The sequence below is a fragment of the Entelurus aequoreus genome, linkage group LG16 (assembly GCF_033978785.1).
Source record: "Entelurus aequoreus isolate RoL-2023_Sb linkage group LG16, RoL_Eaeq_v1.1, whole genome shotgun sequence".
Lineage (NCBI taxonomy): Eukaryota > Metazoa > Chordata > Actinopteri > Syngnathiformes > Syngnathidae > Entelurus > Entelurus aequoreus.
In genome coordinates this window covers 46,114,928-46,137,659 of record NC_084746.1, presented here as the reverse complement: position 1 = coordinate 46,137,659, position 22,732 = coordinate 46,114,928, and the positions used below count along the sequence as shown (strand labels likewise).

Sequence of the window (22,732 nt, the reverse complement as noted above, 5' to 3'; positions counted from 1 at the left end):
CTAAAGAAAATACAAAGTAATATTATACAAAACGATATTTAAAAACAAAGTATACCAGATTTTAAATAACAAGTTAGGGTTTTGTCTTCAGTGTCCAACAGTCTGAAAGTCATCCCCTCAGTTAATGATACATTCATGAGAGTCAAGCAATTTAATATAGTCCATTTCAGGTGTAAATAACAATATATAAAGAATACATGTCAGTGTTTATCCCACGGCGACAATGTACCGTAATTTCCGGACTATAAGCCGCTACTTTTTCCCCTCGTTCTGGTCCCTGCGGCTTATACAAGGGTGCGGCTTATATACGGCCTGTTCTTCTCCGACACCGACGAAGAGGATTTCGGTGGTTTTAGTACACAGGAGGAAGACGATGACACAATGATTAAAGACTGACTTTTCATATACCGGTAGGCTGGTTATTTTGATAACGTACAGGCGAGCACTTTGTATTACTTTGCACCGTTGTATTATTTGTACTCTGCATGAATGCTGTTCGCCATGTCAAAGATGTGAAAGTTTGATTGAATGATTGAAAGATTTATTGTTGATAAATGGGACGCTTTGCATTCCCAAACAGTCATCTCTGTCCCGACAATCCCCTCCGTGGTAGCAGGAACCCCTATATACTACGGTAATTACACATCAAAACCCTGCGGCTTATGGTCGGGTGCGGCTTATATATGGAGCAATCTGTAGTTTCCCCTAAATTTAGCTGGTGCGGCTTATAGTCAGGTGCGGCTTATAGTCCGGAAATTACGGTACTTCAAACGCATTAGATTTAACGTTAGCCTGTTAGCATTAGTATTCGGTTCACTGGATGAAAAACTACACAAAAAGCTTGTCACTGACTAATTTTACAGCATGTAACAAAGTAAATAGTAAATATTTGATGCGATTTTCTTCATTTTACATTTGTTTTCAAAATACGACGTCCGAGTCCCAGTGAGCATCTCGCTTTGCCACTTTGAAATGCGTCTGAATACTTCATATTCCTCTGTAAATACAGGCAGCACGGTGGAAGAGGGGTTAGTGCATCTGCCTCACAATACGAAGGTCCTGCGTAGTCTTGGGTTCAATCCCTGGCTCGGGATCTTTCTATGTGGAGTTTGCATGTCCTCCCCGTGACTGCGTGGGTTTCCTCCGGGTACTCCGGCTTCCTCCCACTTCCAAAGACATGCACCTGGGGATAAGTTGATTGGCAACACTAAATTGGTCCTAGTGTGTGGATGTGAGTGTGAATGTTGTCTGTCTATCTGTGTTGGCCCTGCGATGAGGTGGCGACTTGTCCAGGGTGTACTCCGCCTTCCGCCCGATTGTAGCTGAGATAGGCTCCAGCGACCCCAAAGGAAATAAGCGGTAGAAAATGGATGGATGGATGGAGTTTGTCCACTTCTCATAGCTTTAGGTATTGAAATTAAGTTTATAAAGAATAATAAACAGCATTAAACTGCACACTAGATTAAATACTACGGCTGAGTAAAAACACTGCGAGATAGTTCCACTAATCAGCGTTCTTCAGCACACAGATGCCCCACAAAACTACCTGCGAGTCAAAAAATAGAAATAAGAAAAAAACAAGTTGTCCCCGCATACTCTAATGGTGGCTGAAATTTCAAATACAAAGTTTTAGAAACGCCCCAACTGTGTTCAACCAATAAGAGTTGATAGCAGAATGTTCTGAGGTGTTCCTTGTGAAGGAACATACTAATAGAAAAAAGTGCATTAATATACTGTAGTCATCTCACTTATGTTTAATATCACATTTTCTTGCTGTGTGGTTAAAGCCACTCTGACTTCATGTTTGTTCTGCACCACTTAGACCATTCCATCCCAGGTGCGATTATTTTGCTGTAATTTTCTTCCCATTCCTTCTGGTGACTCATGGTGAGTTTGAAACCGCCACATGTCACTCCACATTAGCTGCGTCATATTCCACCGCGGCTACATGGAAGATGTGACTGGGCCTCTTCTGGGCTTGTTGGACTGGTTTCATCCCAGCAGGTTTGTGGTGTTGTTGAGTAAATGATGCACACAGTCCATACCAGAAATACTGGTTCAGTTACAGTGAATGAAGGAAGGGCTGGAACTTTAAAATGGAAAAAGCTTTTTCTACTCCAAACAAACCAGTTGGATATATACACTTTCTATCATTTGGGAGTTTGACATTAGGGTTTCCCCTCAATTGCCAAGATGAGTTCGAAATAAATTGATACCATACCATACCTGTGGGGCTGGGGGAGTGGCTAGGGGCATGGTCAATATGATGTCATCACATTATTTGCTATATATTTTCTTTAAAAAGGCAAAAAAAAACTATACATGCATTTAAAACGAAATGTTATTTTAGTATTAACATGGTTTTTTCTTACATAATACCATTTTCCTCTATTTTTCAATTGTTGCGGATTATTGTACAATGTTCTTTGTTGAGATTTTTTTCTTCTAGCGATTTCTCCAATTATTTTAGTTACTCTTTCTTTGTTAAAAACGGCTGGCAACAAATCTATCATCTATATCTGGTGTAATTGTAAACTGTACTCATGTTTAGAGACTCCTTACTTCTGTCGCTACTCGCTCCATGTCTGCGACAAAAAGCGTTGCCATGCTGGGAGCCTTTCTCTCCTTAAAAGCCCCCAGTATCATCTTAAATTTTGAAAATTGCTGCCCGCGGGTATATCTTGGATACATTATAGTACCTCCACATTCAGACAACCATGTGTGTATTGCTTACGTTATCACATTAGGTTTTGGCAGTGCTGTTCCGGGGATCAAAGTACGTCTATTTTCGGCAGTCGGATTTTCGGTGCATCACTAGTCAATAATGCACAAGTTATAACCTATATATATATCCATTCAAACTGTCTGTACCTGCTGGTGTTAATTTGTATGTTAGTGTGTTATGGTGAGCACACCATGTCAGCAGAGAATGAGGAAGTGTTGATGTGTACGGAGACGTGTGTGCACAGAGGATATACTGTTTGAAATTGGGCCCGTTGTTGGCATACAATTGGCAATAAAAGCTAAAAAGAGCGTGTGTCTTCTTCTGGACGCTACAATACATTATATTTCTTTATTTTGTTTTCCCGTTAAAAAACCCTCTCAATTTTAGGGTGTGATGGCTAATATGTTGCCGTCACAATCAAGTAGATTAAGGGGAAATCCTGGACATCAAACAACTAGGTTTTACCAAAATGCGGTATCCAATCAACTGATGGTGAAAAGATTGTTATCATGTGGTGAAAATCACAAACAAATCTCACGTTTTTCTTTTGCGACTTCCTAATCCGGATGGACAGCTTAAATGGAAAACCAACACTTATCAGATGGATCTTTCCATGTTGTTTGTGTTAAAGGTTATCTTTAAAAAGGGTTATGCTCCATTCTGTTTTCCCTCACTAAGTAGTTGCCTGCAGCACTCAGACAAACCCAGGCCCTCACAGCTTTATGGGCAAATTCTCTTTTCACGTCAAGTCAGAACACGTTTGAAGAAAAGTGGTGTCTTTTTTTTTTAAGCCTCTATTATCAAATTGTTACCAGACTGCACAAGAGGAGCAGCAGTGGTGTTTTCTTCTGCCAACACATTAACCTAGTGTGCTTTGTACTAAAGTAATGTCTGCCAGCACTTCCCAGCTCAAAATTCATTGCCATAGCGCAAGCTGGTAGATTAAAAGCGTCAGGAGGCGTTCCGATACAAGAGTTATATCATAAATGCGCCCCTTAGAAAGATAGTACTGCTCAGTTTTGATTTATACTGTTGATATGTTTATTATTGTGCCTGTAGTTTCATACTGAAAGCTATAGTAACCTTATGCAAGAACATGAGCGGGATCTCACTAAACCGTGCGTGCAATATTATGTTTAGTATAGCACAAAGTGTCAGTAGATAATGTATGATTTTAGATAAAAATGACATCCTGATTCCTGCACTTGACCCTCCTACTCTCATAAAAAAGGTGCACTGTTGAGGCCTGCAGCAGTTTGATGAAAATAAATACATCTTGCTTCCACTGTGGATGTAAAAAACAAAATATTACCACCTTTTTATTCAAGCTGTTAGAGGCAGGTCAACTGCAAGTATTTATTAAAAATTAAGGCACTTATAATAAGACTTCTAAAGTTGAAGTCAACTCGTTTTTTGTTGGTCCGCAGCATATTGAAAACAATATGAACTAATTATCAGAGGTGTGGACTCGAGTCACATGACTTGGACTCGAGTCAGACTCGAGTCATGAATTTGATGACTTTAGACTCGACTTGACAAAATGTAAAGAGACTTGCAACTCGACTTAGACTTTAACATCAATGACTTGTGACTTCACTTGGACTTGAGCCTTTTGACTTGACATGACTTGCTACTTTCCCCAAAACCTAAAGCTTAAAAAGTTATTTGGGAGCGCTCCGTTGCTTTCATTTTGTACGTGTCTGTCTGTCTATCAGCGTGTGTGCTGCGTGTCAGCGTGTGTGCTCTCAGTACAACAGCCAATCAAATTAGATCTACATTGTTTTCATCACACAGCATTCAGCCAATCAAATTGCAGGACAACAAATGAACAAGAGTTGTCAAACAACGCGCCAGTGAGAAAGATTTATACCAAAGTTGGTTTCGTTCAGGTATAAAAACTACGACTTGGTCTACAAAAAACGAATTGCCGTATGCAAATCACGCAGTTCGAATATTACAGACGGAGACGCAACAACTTCCAACTTCGTTCGACATTTGAAGTTGCACAAAGAAGGGTAAGTTTTGAATGTAAGATAACGTTTATTGGCTAAGTAACATGACTTTTATTTGCTGTGTAGTTAAATCAGTGAGGCTGTAAACTCACTGCTAACGTCATAACCATAGACATCTTATAAGTAGACGCACTCAAACTCAAACTCAAACTCAAACACCATCGAGCGCTACTGCCTACTGGCGCAGACGAGACGCGGGGCCGCCATCTTGGAGTGGTGATCCGCTCCACTCAGTGCAATTCATTTGGCAGGAGCAATGAACTGTCAACGCATTTAATTCATTTTACCTCACTGAATACCACTCATTTTCACGCGCTTTTTTGTCATACGTGTAGCTATGATAACAGACACATGTTTTATTATTCATAGTTTGCTTAACAGTAATATAATATTCTTATATGCTATAAGTGACCAGACGTCCGAGATCAAAACTGGGAATATAAACCCAGAGAAGGGGGAAAAAAACGGTCAGCTATTTTTAAGTTGAAGAAACAATATGATTACGTTATATATACATGCGTATATCCTACATAAACAATGTATGAATACATTAGATATCTATATATCTTATAGACTGTATCTCTGTTGCTGCAGCAGCAGAGAGTTTATTCTGTCTTGACACTTTGTATTGATATTTTGTATTACATTCTTCCCTTAAATTATCATGTTTACAGTGATTGTTATATATGTATTTTTTATGTATGTCGCTTTGGATAAAAGCGTCTGCCAAATACTTAAACATATATAAACACCTGAAACTCTTTATATCAGCTAAAACCACCAATCTGTTTCACTGGATTCAGAATAAAACCAAATGCTGTCTTACCCAACAATGTTAGTATTTGAATATTGTTACTTGAAGACTTATTCCTGGTTACAATTATACTGTTAAGAAAGTATTGTCTTATATTTTGCCTAAAATGAGAATGCATCATAATCAGTGGCGGCTGGCGAATTTTGTTTTAGGTGGGGCTGAAAGTTTGTAAACCAAACCCCTGTAGGGGCGTCATCCTCCCCCAGAAGATTTATTTGTGATTTTCACATACAAATATTGAAGATCTTTGCTCCTTCTCAACTCTGTGGTAATGTTATTTTCATAAAATACAACCAATAGTACATTAATGTTAAATCTTACTTGTGAAAAGTAATCCCCCGATTCCTATTTTCAACAGTCCGCTCATTTGAGGAGGAAAACGCTGAACACCAGCCCGGCATCTTTGTTTCCTACCTGTCAACTGTCAGTTTAGGCTGCTCGCCGGCTCCTCATCACCACTTCAAGATGCAATTTGCTCGCGTCACAGCAACCAATACTGTGTGTACTTACAAGATGTCTGTGGTTATAACATCATTTCAAACACAGGAATATGTTGCGTCCACTGCAGTTTGCCACCTTATTCATACTTTTTGTCAAGTGATTTTTTTAAGCAGGGTTGCATGAGGTACCTACATATAATGTTACGTTAGTCAATGTATCACACACAGTAACTTAACGTTAGACGGCGGTCAGCAGCACAGCATATTTTAGCCACCTACAAAAAGACAAACATAGTCAAATAAAGGTCAGTTAAAATGTATACTATATTAAGAATATGTGTACATATTGCATAGGGCCCTGACATCTAAAAAGTACAACTCTGTTCATTGTTATGTTCATGTATTTGTTATGTGTTTCATGTGTACGCACACATAAACACACATACAGTATGAGATGAGATCAATGAGATAAGGTAAGAACAGAATAGAAACTGCTGTGGAACTAGTTACAATGCAATATGCCATGGAAATACAATGTTAACACTTTTGTACAAATAAGTACAGTTGCACTTGTTTTTGCAAATGTGTTTATTCTGTAAAGGAATGAGTTAAATGTTTAAAATTGTTTAAACTATTAAAATGACTGGTTAATAGTGCTATTATGAATTGCAATGTCAGTACTATTTTTTTCCCTGCTATTTCAAATGCACTTGTTTTAATAAATAAATACAGCGGTTTAAAAGCATACACAATCTGTGTAAAAATATTAGTCTGTGGTTAAAAGGACTTGAAAGGACTCGAAACTCAAAATGCAGGACTTGTGACTTGACTTGAGACTTTCCAGTCTTGACTTTGGACTTGACTCTGGACTTGCCTGTCTTGACTCGGGACTTGACTCGAGACTTGAGGGCAAAGACTTGAGACTTACTTGTGACTTGCAAAGCAATGACTTGGTCCCACCTCTGCTAATTATGCAAGGCCTGCAACACAACATTGCAAAGGATGATTAGGGCCATATTAAAAAGAAAAATAAATGATAAAAAAAACTTGATGGACATGTTAAAGTATTGGATCAATTTGTATATTAAAAAAAAATGTCAATACAAATGTAAAATTGAGCAATTAAAAAAATTAATTAACTATTCTGTTGGCTGTTTTTTACGGTATAACTGCCTTCAATCGAATACTAGCCAGCAATTGTATTTATTTATTTTTATAACCTAAGCCAGCGGGTAATGTATTCAGCAGGATTTGTTTGTCCATCAGTTAGTAAGTTAATTAGTTTGTTAGTTAGCATAAATGTAGTATAACCGATTACATTTTTGGGTGATCGAGCATCAACGTCTCACCCACAGAGAGAGACAAAGTGAGACAAGAGGGTTTGTTCCGTTTATTTCATTCCGCTATAGAACAAATGCGCACAGGTTCTGAGACTGATGCAAAGATTGCACCCTGTTGCTGTCTTTTTGGATATGACAGTCCAAGAAAACAAATAAGCACAGACATGGGAATTTATTTTAACTTTCTGATAATTAGGATTTTTTTAAAGGATTCGTTACTATTGAAAATAGGGCCTTTTTAAAGGATTATTTACCAGTGAAAATAGGGCCTGGCGGAGGTCTGCATTCTGCTGCTTGTTAAACAGGGATATCAGAAAAAAAAAGATTTTCAAATGAAACGCGATTCTTATTTGTAATGATTCTTAATGTATTAAAAATAAAATTAACCATCTGTTTATAAAAAATAATATTTTTATAATATTGTAAATCTGTCCTGTCCAGCCACTCACGGAAATTATATTGTGGGTGTAGATGCCCATATCTGCTGTAAAGATTTACTTTGGAAAAGAGAAGTGTGGTATACTGCTCTTGATGCCTTATTTGTATTTGACTTTAATAAATGTCTGGATAAAATGTTATCAAACAAGACCATTTTTCTTTTAAGTAATATGAAAATGTATCGCTGTTTATCTATTTTATGGAAGAATGTAGTTAATCATAGAACTGGCATCGAATGTGATTAAAAAGTATACATTTTGAATCGAGAATAGTTTTAAATCTAAAATCGATTATGAATCGAATTGTTACACCTTAGAATCGAATCACATCCCTATTGTTTAGTATTAAATAAATATAGTGTTGATTCTAAAATGACATTACATGTCAAATTGAGGGACTAACTAACATCAGCACTTTAAGACTGGAAGCGATACTAAGGTCAGGCTAATCAACACAGGCACTTCCAAGCTAACACAGAGCATATAATTATGGGTCTTCTTACCCGTCCATGTTCCCATGAAGCATTTTCTAATCACTCACAGCCACTTCACACTGCTGTTGACCTTGTGCACAGAGAACGTTTCAGTGTTTTGGGCACGTTGTCGAGTGTAATTACGCTGCGAGCAGTCCTAATCACGATGTCATTTTCTCTCCAATTATTGTCCTATCCATTGTAATGTGTATGGATGCCTCTCAGCACAAGGTCTCCATAATCTGTTGTAAGATGCCAAATATTATCCTGATTCCATTTTGCATTGTGAACAATTCATCTTCAACAACTTTTGTCACAATTTTTTCTCATTGAATGGTTCAGTATGCTAAGTAGTTTTGTTCCTGATTAACTTTCTGTTGTGTCAGCCAGGGAAGTGCATTTATATTCATATTTCGTGTAGAATATTTTATCTAGTCTGTTTTGTTAATGCTGTCATAATCAGGAGTAAGTTCACCTCACGATCATTCCACACTTTCTTCTATTTATTTATTATTTATTATTGAGTAGGTTTTCTATTAACTGTATTAACTTTACTAGTACACATCTTTATAGGAATGTATACAGAGTACTGGTATTTTTTGGTACCGGTTCCTAATTAGGTTGGTGCATGAGGACGGTGAAAATTCTGGACTAACGACACTGCTTTCGTTATGTGTTGTCCCAGCTGACCAACATTATTATGACAAGCTGTCACATTCAGTTCAGCTGCCACTGCTACACATTAACATCAGCTTTGAATAATGACAAATAAGGGCGCAACACCACACAAAAGTTTGTAACACAACAATATTTTTCCCCTCAAAGTCACGCAAGCTGTGTCAGTTTGAAGTGAACGCACCTTACTCACGAGCCAAGCCCACATTTTATTAAGTGTCCTCCTAGCGATCCATTAATCCACAGGCCAATATTATTCCACTCATTAAACATTTAGGTAATATATTTACCCATAAAGTCGCTTTTAAGCAAGATAGCATTCACAGTGACCGACAGGTCTCTGGTTGCCGTATGACTTCACTCCATTGCGCTGCGTTTGCGTGTCATTAAAAGACGTCTTGCTTAAATGTGTTTCAGTTCGTTCTCTCTCTTGATTACAAACTGGACAATTGAGCATTACACTTGCTCACTGACTCTTTTTATTTAATATAATACACACTACACACACACATACATTGGTAGCTGCTAACACTCAGTATGGCTTCTGTTCCGTCACTCATATACGTACGTTTGTGTGCAACATAAACAGAAAAAACATTTCTTATTGTTACAAAATGCACACCCACATAACATGCTAATTGATTGTATTGATTTATATGACATATTTAATATGATATATTATGTAAAAGGTCTGTGATTTGCACAGTATTAATTCCAGCTGAGTGTAATAGTAATGAATAGAAACAAAGTTATTGGATCTGTGTGGTCTTTACAAGAAGATGACATAACTGCATTTCACCTTGCACTGCACACATAGTTGACTTGTTTAAGACTTTAAAAAACAGCTGTTGATAAAAGACTTTCCTGCTCTGAGATGTTACAGTACATCATGTTGGACCTGTTCAACCTCTTGTGTTAATATTAATGCTATTAAAATGCATTTTTTTCCCACAAATTACATATAGTACCGATAAGAGTACCGATAAATACCGATATCGTGAATAGTATCGTATCGATAAAATCTTAACGATATACGTCCTTACATATTTATCATTTTATTTTACTGCTAGAGGAAATTGGTAATCAGTGACAGTGGCACCTCGGTTTTATAACTTCCCACTTGTTGACGAATCTTTCGCCAAAATGTTGCTCTAGGTTTGGGGCCCTGTCTCGGTTATCCTATGACCAAACATTGCTTTTAGAATACATTACTAACGAAAACCCAGGGATCACTATACACAGGACAGTAATTGCTAAACCATGGAACTGGAGAAAAGATTAGATAAGTGCTGCTTCTTCCGACTCCAGATAAGTTGAATTGTGGAAGTGTAAAGTACTTCAGTGTAACTTTGTTAAGAATGTTTGAAACACTCTAAAATATTACCATTTTGTTCAGCACCACCTGTTGCTTTCACTACCTTTGTCTTGTAGTTACACAGAACCTTTTGTCGTAATAGGAAAAGCTGGCTTGCTAAACGGGTCACTGTATAGCATAGTTTCCTTCTAATGTAAGCTGTTTAGCTCATTTACAGAAATAACAAAATTTGGGGCTCTTGCGATGATTTCCGTTACCAGGGAGTAGGCCAGTTGTGTGTCATGGGTGACTCACATTTACCAAGTGCCCACTTGTTGGCTGTCCGGGGTTTTATGATCCATGACTTGATCTTGTCAGGATATATGACACCATGTCTGTTTTTGCTAATGGAACATTCCTATGGTCACTGGGCATATTCACTGTCCTGTGCTGATTCCTTTGCCATGACTCTTGTGGGTGGATGATTTTTTAATACCATATTAACTCTCAAAAACAAAATCTACCTGCGTCTTTACCAAAATGTAATGTCACCCTCTTGGCCCATGCATCAGTTATGTATTTTTATGTAATCCTATGACAAAAGGACTGACGTGAAAAAAGTGCATTTTGGTTTCAAGGTCACATTGTCGTCCTTTCTAAAGTCTCTGCTACTATTTGTTTTGTGGCCCGTAGGCAGCCATGAACAAATAAAGTGGACTTTGTCGATGACCGCTCCCCACAGTCTTTAATTTGTACTAATGTGTGTCAGTCACAGCAGCACTACTCGGTCTATCGCCCTTTTGCCGTCTTAATGACCATTTAGATTCATCTCCTTCAATGGCCGTCCAAAACATTTTACCTCAAAGGACCCATGTGTGCTCCCCAGTTCCCACCCACCAACATGCTGGGCCGGGTGTCGGCCTATTCAGCTGTGCCAGCTGTGCCAGCAGTTTAACAGCGATGCTGTTCTGATATAAGGAACTGTTGTTTCAAGGTTGGGACTCTGTTAGACGACAGTAGTGGTGGAGCAGATGTACACTTGGTTGGAAAGTGTACTAAGACGAGCGCACATTTCCACCTGTCCCGTATGGCTCTGCCAGATACTAGTCTACAAGGATGAATAATTTAACAATGTTTGTTATTTATTGATATATAAAACAAATACAAGCACTACATCAAATTGTAAGCACATCCTTAATAAATTTGTTTTCATGCTTTGACGTGTGCCGGTGACAGCCAGCGTGTTTTTACTATTTATTTTTGAGTAATTGTTAAAGTTAAAAAGTACCAATGATTGTCACACACACTAGGTGTGGCGAAATTCTTCTCTGCATTTGACCCATCACCCTTGATCACACCCTGGGAGGTGAGGGGAGCAGTGAGCAGCAGCAGCGGTGGCTGCGCCCGGGAATCATTTTTTGGTGATTTAACCTCCAATTCCAACCCTTGATGCTGTCAAGCAGGGAGGTAATGGGTCCCATTTTTTTTTATAGTCTTTGGTATGACTCGGCCGCGGTTTGAACTCACAACCTACCGATCTCAGGGCGGACACTCTAACCACTAGGCCACTTTTTAAACTTTTTCAGTCGGGTTTCAGAGCAAATCACTCTACTTAAGACGGCCCTCGCAAAAGTGACTAATGATTTGTTACTAACTATGGCTGTCCATATGTCATCTATATTGTTACTGCTTGATCTAAGCGCTGCCTTTGATACCGTTGATCACAAGATTATTTTAGATCACATCAAATTGTCTACTGGTGCATTTTCTTGGTTGAGCTATATCACTGGAAGGACATACTGTATCCCATAACAATATGACAATATTAGGGTTTTCACACAGCATTAAAAAACATTGAAAGTCATTAAATGTTTTACAAAAACAAATACTAATCAACTATACAAATATAAAAGAAAAAGCATTTTGTAGAAGGTTGGCACCACATTTGTCATTGTTTTTGTGCTTAAACTTCATCACTTTAGCGTCAGACTTGTTCTGATTGTTTGATCTTGTCATGTGTCATTCAGTCAGGTAACAGACGTGTTACTGCCACAAGTGGTGGAAAAGTGTATTACAACTATATACCGCCACGGCCCACACAGACCACAGCTGAGAAACAGATATTTTTTATCAAACGCTCACTGCATACCACAGCAATGTCAAATTAGCCTTATTAGCTGTTAACAATCAAGTAGAAGGAATTTAGGAAGGTTAGTCATTCTTTTCTGTGTTCCCTGAAGCAATTGGACATTTATGAACATCACTACAGCGCTCGCCGCTCAGTGTGCACACAACGCTCAACATTGCTATGACTTTTTAAGAATGGAATTCAGCAGTTGTCACAATGAGAACACCGGCAATATGGCCTCAAGTCACTCTGAAATCCTTTGCGTTCACGGATTTTCTCTGCTCTTAAATGTCAACACAACCAAAAGGAGGTTTTACAGTTTGATTAGTTACTCTGAAGCCTCAGATCCCAGCCTGCAGGGAATATTTCTGTTGCCCTTTAGTAAAGAAGGAGCATCATCAAAACGGCTGACGCTCAAAACTCACACATGTGGTCGCATACTCTACAACAGTCTAAATCTGGTCTTGTGTAAAAGTTGTGATTGGTATGGAAATCATTAATACATGTTGCACCACGACTTTGCAACCTTCCGTCTGGGCTACTAATTGCAGGGGTAGGCTGGAGCTAGGTTCTTTTCTGACATTTATTGAATGGGAATAATAATAAAGCATACTTACAGTTTTTAATGCAGCCGTCTCCACACACAAGCCACATTCAAACACCTACATGCTGAACTCAATTGATTGGTTGAAGCATGACGCTGTATGAATCTTTGACTAGTGTAAATGTATTTGTTGTGTTTTAATTCATGACTGACTTTATTTATGACTAGAATAGCAATTTAAACAAATGTGAAGGTATGTCAGAGCCTTGCATTGACATTACATACAAAATAAGCATTATAGTGAAGGAGGACGTCCTGCCCCCAGTTTTTTTAAGCTTTCTGAAAATGTAGGCCCCAGAACAAATTAGTTGTATTGTCCTCAAGAAAATATTCCCTCACCCCTCCATCCACTGTGTGTGTACAATGCGTCTATACAATTGTTATATATTTACCTATGCATAATATTGTAAGCTTATTAACAATAAAGGAAACAACACACCACTGGTTTTTCCTCATCTCTCATCGTGGTTACTGTGAAACCAAGGGCTACATACGCTTCATCATATTCTGTTAGGCAAAAAAAAGTCACACGCGTCCCCCCTGGCATCGCACCCCCACTGCTCTAATGTAACATTGTAGTCATTTACTCAAAGGTACATTAATAGCATTGAAAATGTGAATTGCTGTTTCTGTAGAAACCATCACCAATATTACATCCTCTTTGTCTGCAGGCACAGACGGAGCAACTGCCACCCCTAAGTACAGTAGCTCCTAATGAAGCATAATCTAGTCTGCACAGGGATGTTACTTAGTCAGACATAATAAGTGTTCAAATCCCGCTGCAGCTCACACTAAATATAGACTGTCACCTTTAAAGAATCTCCAGCAATTCCTTTTCCAATATTAGCTTTGATGCCTGAAGGTCTGCTGCCTTCCTGCCATGCTGCCTATCACAGTGTCAGCTGTGATTTATCTGCAGGTGAACACCGGACCACCTGATTGTTATTCCACTGTAGACCCCCAGGCACTACAGATATCACCATGCTGCTTTATTCGAGACTGCCAGCAACTATGCACGTCTATTCTCTTCTACACACTAACTCCCACTGTGGTCCAAAATAGGAAATTAGGAGCATGCTAAACTGCAGACTGAGCTGGCTGCTAATTTGCTTGCTTGAGTGCGGTGTACCCTCAAGCCGGTTTTATTGCTGCTGCGTCATGCGAGATTGTGGCTTCACTGGTCTGTGTGTTCTAGAAAGCATGCAGTCTCGTTGTGGATTTAATAGGTCACTATTGTAAACACTACTTAAACAAGGGCTGTCCAAACTGCGAGACGGCGTATTTTCGTCCCGGAAAGTTGTTTTTATTGCCTCTTGGCTATTTGCATAAATTGTTACGGTACTGGGGAAGAAGACTGCACAACCAGCAGGGATGTCGTTTAGTTCTATATTTATTAATATATATAATAAGAAATGAAGTGTGTAAACTAATCCAAATGTGTATGGTGTGACTATGTGTAGCGATTAACTGAGGAGTGTTACCAGGAGGGTTGAGCGAGAGGCGGAAGTCCAAGAGGGGCAAGGCAGGCTCGAAGGTCCTGAGACAGGCAGGAAGTCGGGGGCAATAGCGAGACGTCAAAAGTCTGTGTCCAGGCGGGAGGTCGAGATCCAAGAGGCAGCCAGGGAACCAGAGGGAATACGGGGAGACGAGACACACAGCTTGTGACGCGGGAACGAAGGAATGCTGCTGGAAGGCTAAAGTTAAAGTACCAATTGATTTGTCCTCTGTATTTGACCCATCCCCTTGTTCAACCCCTGGGAGGTGAGGGGAGCAGCGGTGCCGTGCCCGGGAATCATTGTTGGTGATTTCACCCCCAATTCCAACCCTTGATGCTGAGTGCCAAGCAGGGAGGTAATGGGTCCCATTTTTATAGTCTTTGGTAGGACTCGGCCGGGGTTTGAACTCACAACCTACCAAGCTCAGGGCGGGCACTCTAACCACTAGGCCACTGAGAGGGCTACTAGGCCACTGAGAGGGCTAGTAGCGAGGCGACAAGGGGACACAAAACAAATGAACACGGAGGGGGAGAAAACACATAGAGTGAGAGAGAGAGAGAGAGAGAGAGAGAGAGAGAGAGAGGTTGCATTGAGCCAGATGAGTCGGCTTACCGTACTAAACAGGTCACTACGTTCTGGCCCGGAACGCAGGTTTGCAATCGTCTCCATCTTTCAAAGGCATCCCCGATACAAATCCTCGTTTTGTTCTTGGCTTTGTCATGAATAAGTTGAGAATCGTAACGACGCCTTTTAGATTTACTAAGGTCTGACATGTTAGGTAACTTTACCAGTGGCATTAGCTCGACGAAGAGGACGGTGTGTAACTGGCAACCTGGATGTGACACTAATTGGTCAAATGGTAGAGGACGGGACATCGAAATGATAACAATAACAACATTTCGGGGCTGTAAACTAATTTTGAAATGAGCATATCCCGGCTGAAGTACCGTTATCAGTTATAAAGGTATTCTAAAAAAAACATGATTTATTAATGCCTTTTGACATATGAGGGCCATGTAATGATGACTTGTCATGCAATTATTACATATGGCACCTTTTAAACTTTGAACTTTTTCACTGAAGTGCATCTTTGGGAATATATTTTTCATCCAATAATAATCAGATACTGATTTATTACTGTCCAAAACAGTGCTCCGCTACAGTGGTCGTGTTTAAAGCACTTGGAAATAAGAGTACAAACAACTTAATTAGGAGAACCACTTTGTGCGCATAAAATAATTAGCAACTTGAAGTGCCCTCTTTTGGGATATAGTAAATATGTGTTCTTAAATGAAAATACAAAATTATTTTATGACTTTTAATGTTTTTTTCTAAATTGTTTTTAACATTCGGTTTTTCTTGTACTAAATCTAGCGTCAACATTATTTGCTGTTCATACATTTATTAAATACCACCTCCTGATACTAGTACCCCAGTTTGAGAACCAAGGTCCTATTACTGTATGCGACGGCGTGGCGAAGTTGGTAGAGTGGCCGTGCCAGCAATCGGAGGGTTGCTGGTTACTGGGGTTCAATCCCCACCTTCTACCATCCTAGTCACGTCCGTTGTGTCCTTGGGCAAGACACTTCACCCTTGCTCCTGATGGCTGCTGGTTAGCGCCTTGCATGGCAGCTCCCGCCATCAGTGTGTGAATGTGTGTGTGAATGGGTGAATGTGGAAATACTGTCAAAGCGCTTTGAGTACCTTGAAGGTAGAAAAGCGCTATACAAGTATAACCCATTTATCATTTATTTATTATTTATGCAAAATCAACTTTTCCTAACTGTTGGTATCTGGTTTTTTTGTCTTTGGGATTTTGTAAGTCCGGAATTTTTTTTAAAATCAACCCAAGGAGGCATGGAGGAGCCATTTATAAAACAATCTTGCTTCAAACGAGTCGTTTGGAATATGAGACTTTGGTGAGGTTTTTGATTGATTGAGACTTTTATTAGTAGATTGCACAGTACAGTGCATATTCCGTATAATTGACCACTAAATGGTAACACCCGAATAATTTTTTCAACTTGTTTAAGTCGGGGTCCACGTTAATCAATTCAAGGTGTTTTGCCTTTGTTAGGTCAGAGGATATCTCCATATATAGTAAAGGTTTACCTGAAGAGGTTTGTGTGAGTCCGACATTTTTATCCAATTGTAGTGCAACGTTGTAGTCATTAAGTTAATTTTTTCTCTGTCTTCTTGTTGTGGGGCAGACTGGCTCGTACATGCACATGCATCCTAAAATCCTCTGCTTTTGCCATTTCTAATAATTTTTAAAAAGTAACATATAGTTGTAACTTATATCTGTCAGTAGACTCGAAATGGAAACACTAAAATTTACAACATTGCTGACGGGGGCACTCAAAGGGAGCTTGGCCTGGAGGAGGACTTTGGTATATAAGTACGACTGCCTACAAAATGGCGCATTTTAAAGAGACAGTCAGAAATTTAGACCAAAGCACCAGCATTACATGTAATGTAGACCAAAAGGAAGTGTTTTAAATATAGAAAAAATTCATAATCAACAAAATGGCCCCTTTGACTCTCTTGACCTGCACGAAATTAGTGTTTACATCTTTATTGCATAATGTAGCAAAGTGTGTGTAAAAACTAATTTCTGTCTGCAACATTTGGGTGGATAAATGTTCTAGACCCCTCTCTTAACCTCTTAAGGCCCAAGCTGTTTGTTTACATGCTTTTTTTTATTTGTCTTTGCTATTTGGGCTTATTGGACCCTAATTAGAATTAAAACTAAAAATCATCTTTTAATATGATGTACTTAGTCCATAAGTACAAAAACGTGTACTTCATGTGTAGTGACATGCACATTTTTATTTTTACACTTTTTTTTCAAAATTCCGTTGTATGTTTTACTCTTCTGACACCACCAGATAGCAGTATAAGTGTCCATATGTCTGCATAAGACCCCAATTCAGTAGTGTACACAATTTTGGAAATAAGAGCTAAAAGGTGCTGTCCCCGCATGTGGCCACTAAGGCCTTTAAAGGTTAAACTGAAGTGTCATATGAATGAGCAGTCTAGTAAGTAAACTAGCTTTGTGATGGTCAGTCTTTGCACATATGTCAAACCTCCTAACCCTGATCAACCTCAGCTGACACCGCAGAGCGATATCTGTCAAAGCACTTCCTCATGGCAATCATCACGCAGGTATTACATCAACCTGACAAGTGCTGCTCAGGGAAGTGTAGTCTAACTTGTACTGAGATTGGAAATTATATCCTCTGGCTGGCTGTCATTGTAAGGATGTAAAGTCATTCCTAAAGGCTGCTGCTGCAAAGGAAACAGACTTTTGTGCCATTAAAACCTTGTTGATAATTCCTCCCACATCAGTGCTGCGTAGTGCATAAAGACATGTAAAGTGTCTTCTTAGCAACCTTACCGTATGGCCCCGCACGCTTTCAACGAGCGGTGTTTTGTCAGAGCCAGAGGTCACAGTCTTAATGTCCCTCTGCGACTGTGTGCTTTTGCAGCTCAGTATTGATGAGGTGGTCAACCTGTTAGCAGCAGATGTCCACCAGCAGCTGTGCGCTAATATACTGATCCTGTAATGAAGTTCAGAGACTCGCCATGCAATTTTTATGAGCCAGTGTAGCCTTTAGTTACATAAGAGGTTATTTAGCCATGACTTTATTGCTGCTGTCGGCAATGCTAATTCAAGGGAAGCCCTCCTTGTTTTAAAAATGGGCTTTTGCGGAATTGTCAATTTTGTATTTCGAAACGACCTTGAGAGAAGGATGTGGTTTTGTTGATGTCGTTGTAAAAAGATCGCAGCTTCCTGCTGTCTTAACAGTTGATTGACTGCCACGACTTCCTCTTTTGACTCGGCCACTCACTAAATCTCATGTTCACTCTGCATGGCGAGAAAAGGAGCCTGTAAAATACCGCGTGTACTGGAGTCAATTGAGGTAGAATGGCAGGGGTCCGATTGAGGAGTATTTTTCGTGCAATCTCCATGCACGAAGACGCCTTTGCAACCTGCCCACCACCAGAGGTAAATTGTCCTGTTTGTAATCATTCTGCATTACTTGAAACTTCCAGGCTTTCCTCTCTTTTGTCGCCACACTGTATTGAGCTACTGACTTCTCCCATATTTCTTCCTGTCCACTTAATATTTCAAGTCTCCAACCTCCAGCTGTTTGCAGTCCTTCTGCATATTTCAGCACAATTGATCCTGCTGCAATAAAAAAGCCGCGGGACACCACTATTATTAGTGACTTCCTACCCCCGCCCCCTCCCTGTGGCGCTGTTGTAATGCCAGCATGAAACAATCATGACAAGTAGCCCGCCGACTTGGTTCCGTGAGGAGATGTGCCATCATTGGTGGCAACATGCTGGCGCAACTAATTGTCATGTTACTTTGGTTAGACTGAGTGCAGCTGAAGTATTTCCAAATTTTCCACCTGTGTCACCTGTTGCAACATTTTGAAAAGTAGCTACTGATGGTAAGCAATATTAACACACCCTTTTGAGACAGTCACCTTAACTACGTCTAAAATCATGTGTTGTACTAGTGGTGTTTTGCATTTGTACTGGGAAGTCGAAATTTCCAAGTTCCTCGTCAGAAATTTAAACTAAACTATCTTGATTTCCGACCTCGTAACTGGAAGGCTCATAACTCAGCTGTGACGTCATTCCAAATTCTGACTTTGAACTTCCAAGGTTAACGGAAAACACCATAGGGCTCTGCCCCTTTTCAACTTTTTTATAGAAATGGCCACATTGTATTAGGCTAGGTAAGTTCACACTATAGCGTTGCATGATATAGATTATATACAATATAAATAATTTAAATTTGGCCAATGATAGAACTTTCATACTATCGTTATATCGGGATAATGCATGTCGATGACGCATTTTAGCTGTGTCTCACAAATTTGACAACGACAAGCGAACGAACATGTCCTCAACCCAATGTAGCATCCTCCATCCATCCATCCATCCATTTTCTACCGCTCTGTCCCTATCGGGGTCGCGGGGGTGCTGGTGCCTATCTCAGCTGCATTTCGGGCGGAAGGCGGGGTACACCCTGGACAAGTCGCCACCTCGTCGCAGGGCCAACACAGATAGACAGACAACATTCACACTCACATTCACACACTAAGGCCAATTTAGTGTTGCCAATCAATCCCCAGGTGCATGTCTTTGGAGGTGGGAGGAAGCCGGAGTACCCGGAGGGAACCCACGCAGTCACGGGGAGAACATGCAAACTCCACACAGAAAGATCCCGAGCCCGGGATTGAACTCAGGACTATTCAGGACCTTCGTATTGTGAGGCACATGCACTAGTGGCTAATGTCTCTTCAGAGTGCAGCAAAGCCACTTCTAAATCAGCAATCCTACTGGACACCCAACATTTTAGTATTGCACCAAATCAATGTAAAGTATCCAAACAGCAAAAGAATAAGTAATTAATAAATTTTAACAGAAGTATAGGCATAAACAAGTTAAAACAGGAAATAACCAGATATTAACAGTTAATTAACAAGTAGATTAATAATAGTTTTGACGACACAATATGTTACCGCTTACGTCAGCAACTAAATTAGAAGCCTTTGTAATAAGTTTTGAAATGTTCTGTTATCATTTACATACCAAATAACATATTCTGATATATGTCATTATTGCAGGAGGCTGCATCACAATATGGATTTTTAACCAAATCGCCCATCCCTCGTCCACACACATTTTATTTGTCTTAACTCCCCATATTATAGCACATTTATCAGGTTAAGCAAATGTAATTTGCTAGTTTATATTTTGTTGTCGTGTGTTTTTATTGTGCCCACTCAGCTCCAAGGACGTGCTTGGACAAGTTGTCCAGATTGCCAGTTTCACTTCTTTATTTTTACAGAACCTTCTTGCCTCTATTATACAACATCACTGACTTCCTTCCTCTATCCTCCTCACCTCACACAACACGTGTATCGCCTGGTGTCTGTCTCGACCTTTGCCTCATATGGTCCATGCTCAAAGCCCAGATCGAGTAGAACAAGGGATTGTATGGTAAATATCTCATGGGCAATTCAGAGTATTGTACTGCTCTATTTGATTGAACTAATAAGGGTGTCCCGATACAGCTTTTTCACTTCCAATACGATACTGATATTGCAATATTTAGTATTTTGTAGTGTGGAATGTTAGAAAAGGCTTAATTACTTAGAGAACAATAGTAGGTATGAAAAACACATTTATTATAACTGTCTAGAATGGACTTATGCTGCCTTTAAAGGGGAACAGCACTTTTTTGGAATCTTGGCTAATGTTTTACAATCATGAAAGACATGACGATGGATGCTTTTTGTTTTGTTTTTTTGCATTCTAAATATAAAATAAAAGTGATCAAATGTTTGCTTACAAAGGAGCCTATAAGAACTGGGCAATTCCGACTACAAAGCCCTTAAAAAAACACCCAAACACCTCCATTGAGGTTTCATATACATGATGTAAGTATATATGTTATGTAGTAACAGGCACATTCATAATAACATTTCATATTAAGGTGTTTTGCTCATTAATTGGCTTTTTTTTTCCTTCATCACTGATTATTACTCACTGCAGACTTTATGAGAGCCAACAAACATCAACAAACACATCACTTACTGTGCAAAGTCTGCTGTCATTAATGATGCCGACTGCTGGGATGTTCATATATTCCGCCCTGAGACTGGGAGGTTGTGAGTTCGAACCCCGGCTGAGTCATACCAAAGACTACAAAAAATGGGACCCATTGCCTCCCTGCTTGGCACTCCGCATCAAGGGTTGGAATTGGGGGTTAAATCAAATGATTCCCGAGCGCGGCGCACGCTGCTGCTCACTGCTCCCCTCACCTCCCAAGGGGTGAACATGGGGATGGGTCAAATGCAGAGGACAAATTTCACCCCACCCAGTGTGTGTGTGACTATCGTTGGGTCTTTAACTTAAACTTTAGATGAAGAATGTTTCATAATCCTCACGACAAACGGGGTGGGGGGACCAAGCGACTTTTTGTGTCAATCTGGCCATTTTCGGGTCCTAAATGGCGGTCAAAGTGTACCAACTTGTCCGAATACCTAATCAGACTTCTTCTGTCCAGGTGAGATGTGCAAGTTATGATCTAGAATAAACTTACAGGGAGTAAGGAAGTGAGGAAGCAGCAGACCACTCGATGATGTAAACATAGTGACAAACGCTGGTGATCACGGCGCCGCTATAAATAGTTTGTCTATGTTAGCGCTTATAATAACAATATCACTAATACTTGGGTAATATTCAAGCCACAAAATTTAAATGTAGTATTGTTGGCGGTTTTTGAATGGTTCTAGAATTTTAAGGGCGAAAGTGTGGAGCTCCCATTAAATGGCTGTGCTGTAAGCAGACTTTTATTTACGTTTATTTTATCTTTAGAATGCATTAAAAAAAATCCATCCATCGTCATTCATGTCTTTCATAATGATTGTAAACGATAGAGTCTATCGTTTACAATCATGAAAGACATGAATGAAAACATTTTTGGCCAATCGGATAGACAAACGTTTTTTTTTAAAGTGCAGTTCCCCCGTAAGTTGAAGTTAGGGTTGGGTGATATAGACGATATACAATGATATCAATTTGTCCAACGATACAGTTTTTTATTCTATCGTTATAAGTGAATGAACGCATCTTCAATGCATCTGCTGAATCTTCACCAGCTCGCTAGCGGCTAACGTCCCTCCCCAGTGTGAAGGTACCTCTAAATCACTATTTCTCGCTTCCATGGCAGCACAAAAACTATGATTTTTACAAGTATCATCACTGCGGGATAATGAATAGCTAAATATGCTACAGTACACAGTAGTCTGTAAGCTCTTAAATGTAAACAGCGGTGGGCGGATTGATACAAATCAGGCATCGCAGATGTCTCTCGTTTAGCAGAATTCCGCTGTTTTTATAGCCAAAGTGGTATATTTTTTTAGATTTCCGTATAAAACCACTAGCTCGGCCACTCTGGCACACTGTGGTTAGCCTGCTGCTTAGAGCTAACCACGGTAGCAGGCCGAGAACAGGCGAGAGTGCAGCCTACACTAACTGACTTGTTCACACTTTCCGGCGCATCATGGCTAGCTGGCTAGGGTCATATATAAAAAGCCATATAAAAGAGTCATATATAAAAAGCCATATAAAAGAGTCATATATAAAAAAAAAAGTTTGGCTAAATCAGAAATGTAAAAATGTCCACTGCATCTTCAATCAATCAATCAATGTTTATTTATATAGCCTTAAATCATGAGTGTCTCAAAGGGCTGCACAAGCCACAACAA

General features: G+C 39.6%; 1 protein-coding gene across 4 annotated transcripts in view; it reads left to right on the top strand.

Moving 5' to 3' along the window:
* The window catches only part of LOC133631084 (rho GTPase-activating protein 12-like), a 70,840-nt gene that overhangs the window by 22,814 nt on the left and 25,294 nt on the right, over nt 1-22,732 (top strand). The gene's annotated exons all lie outside the window — the stretch shown is intronic.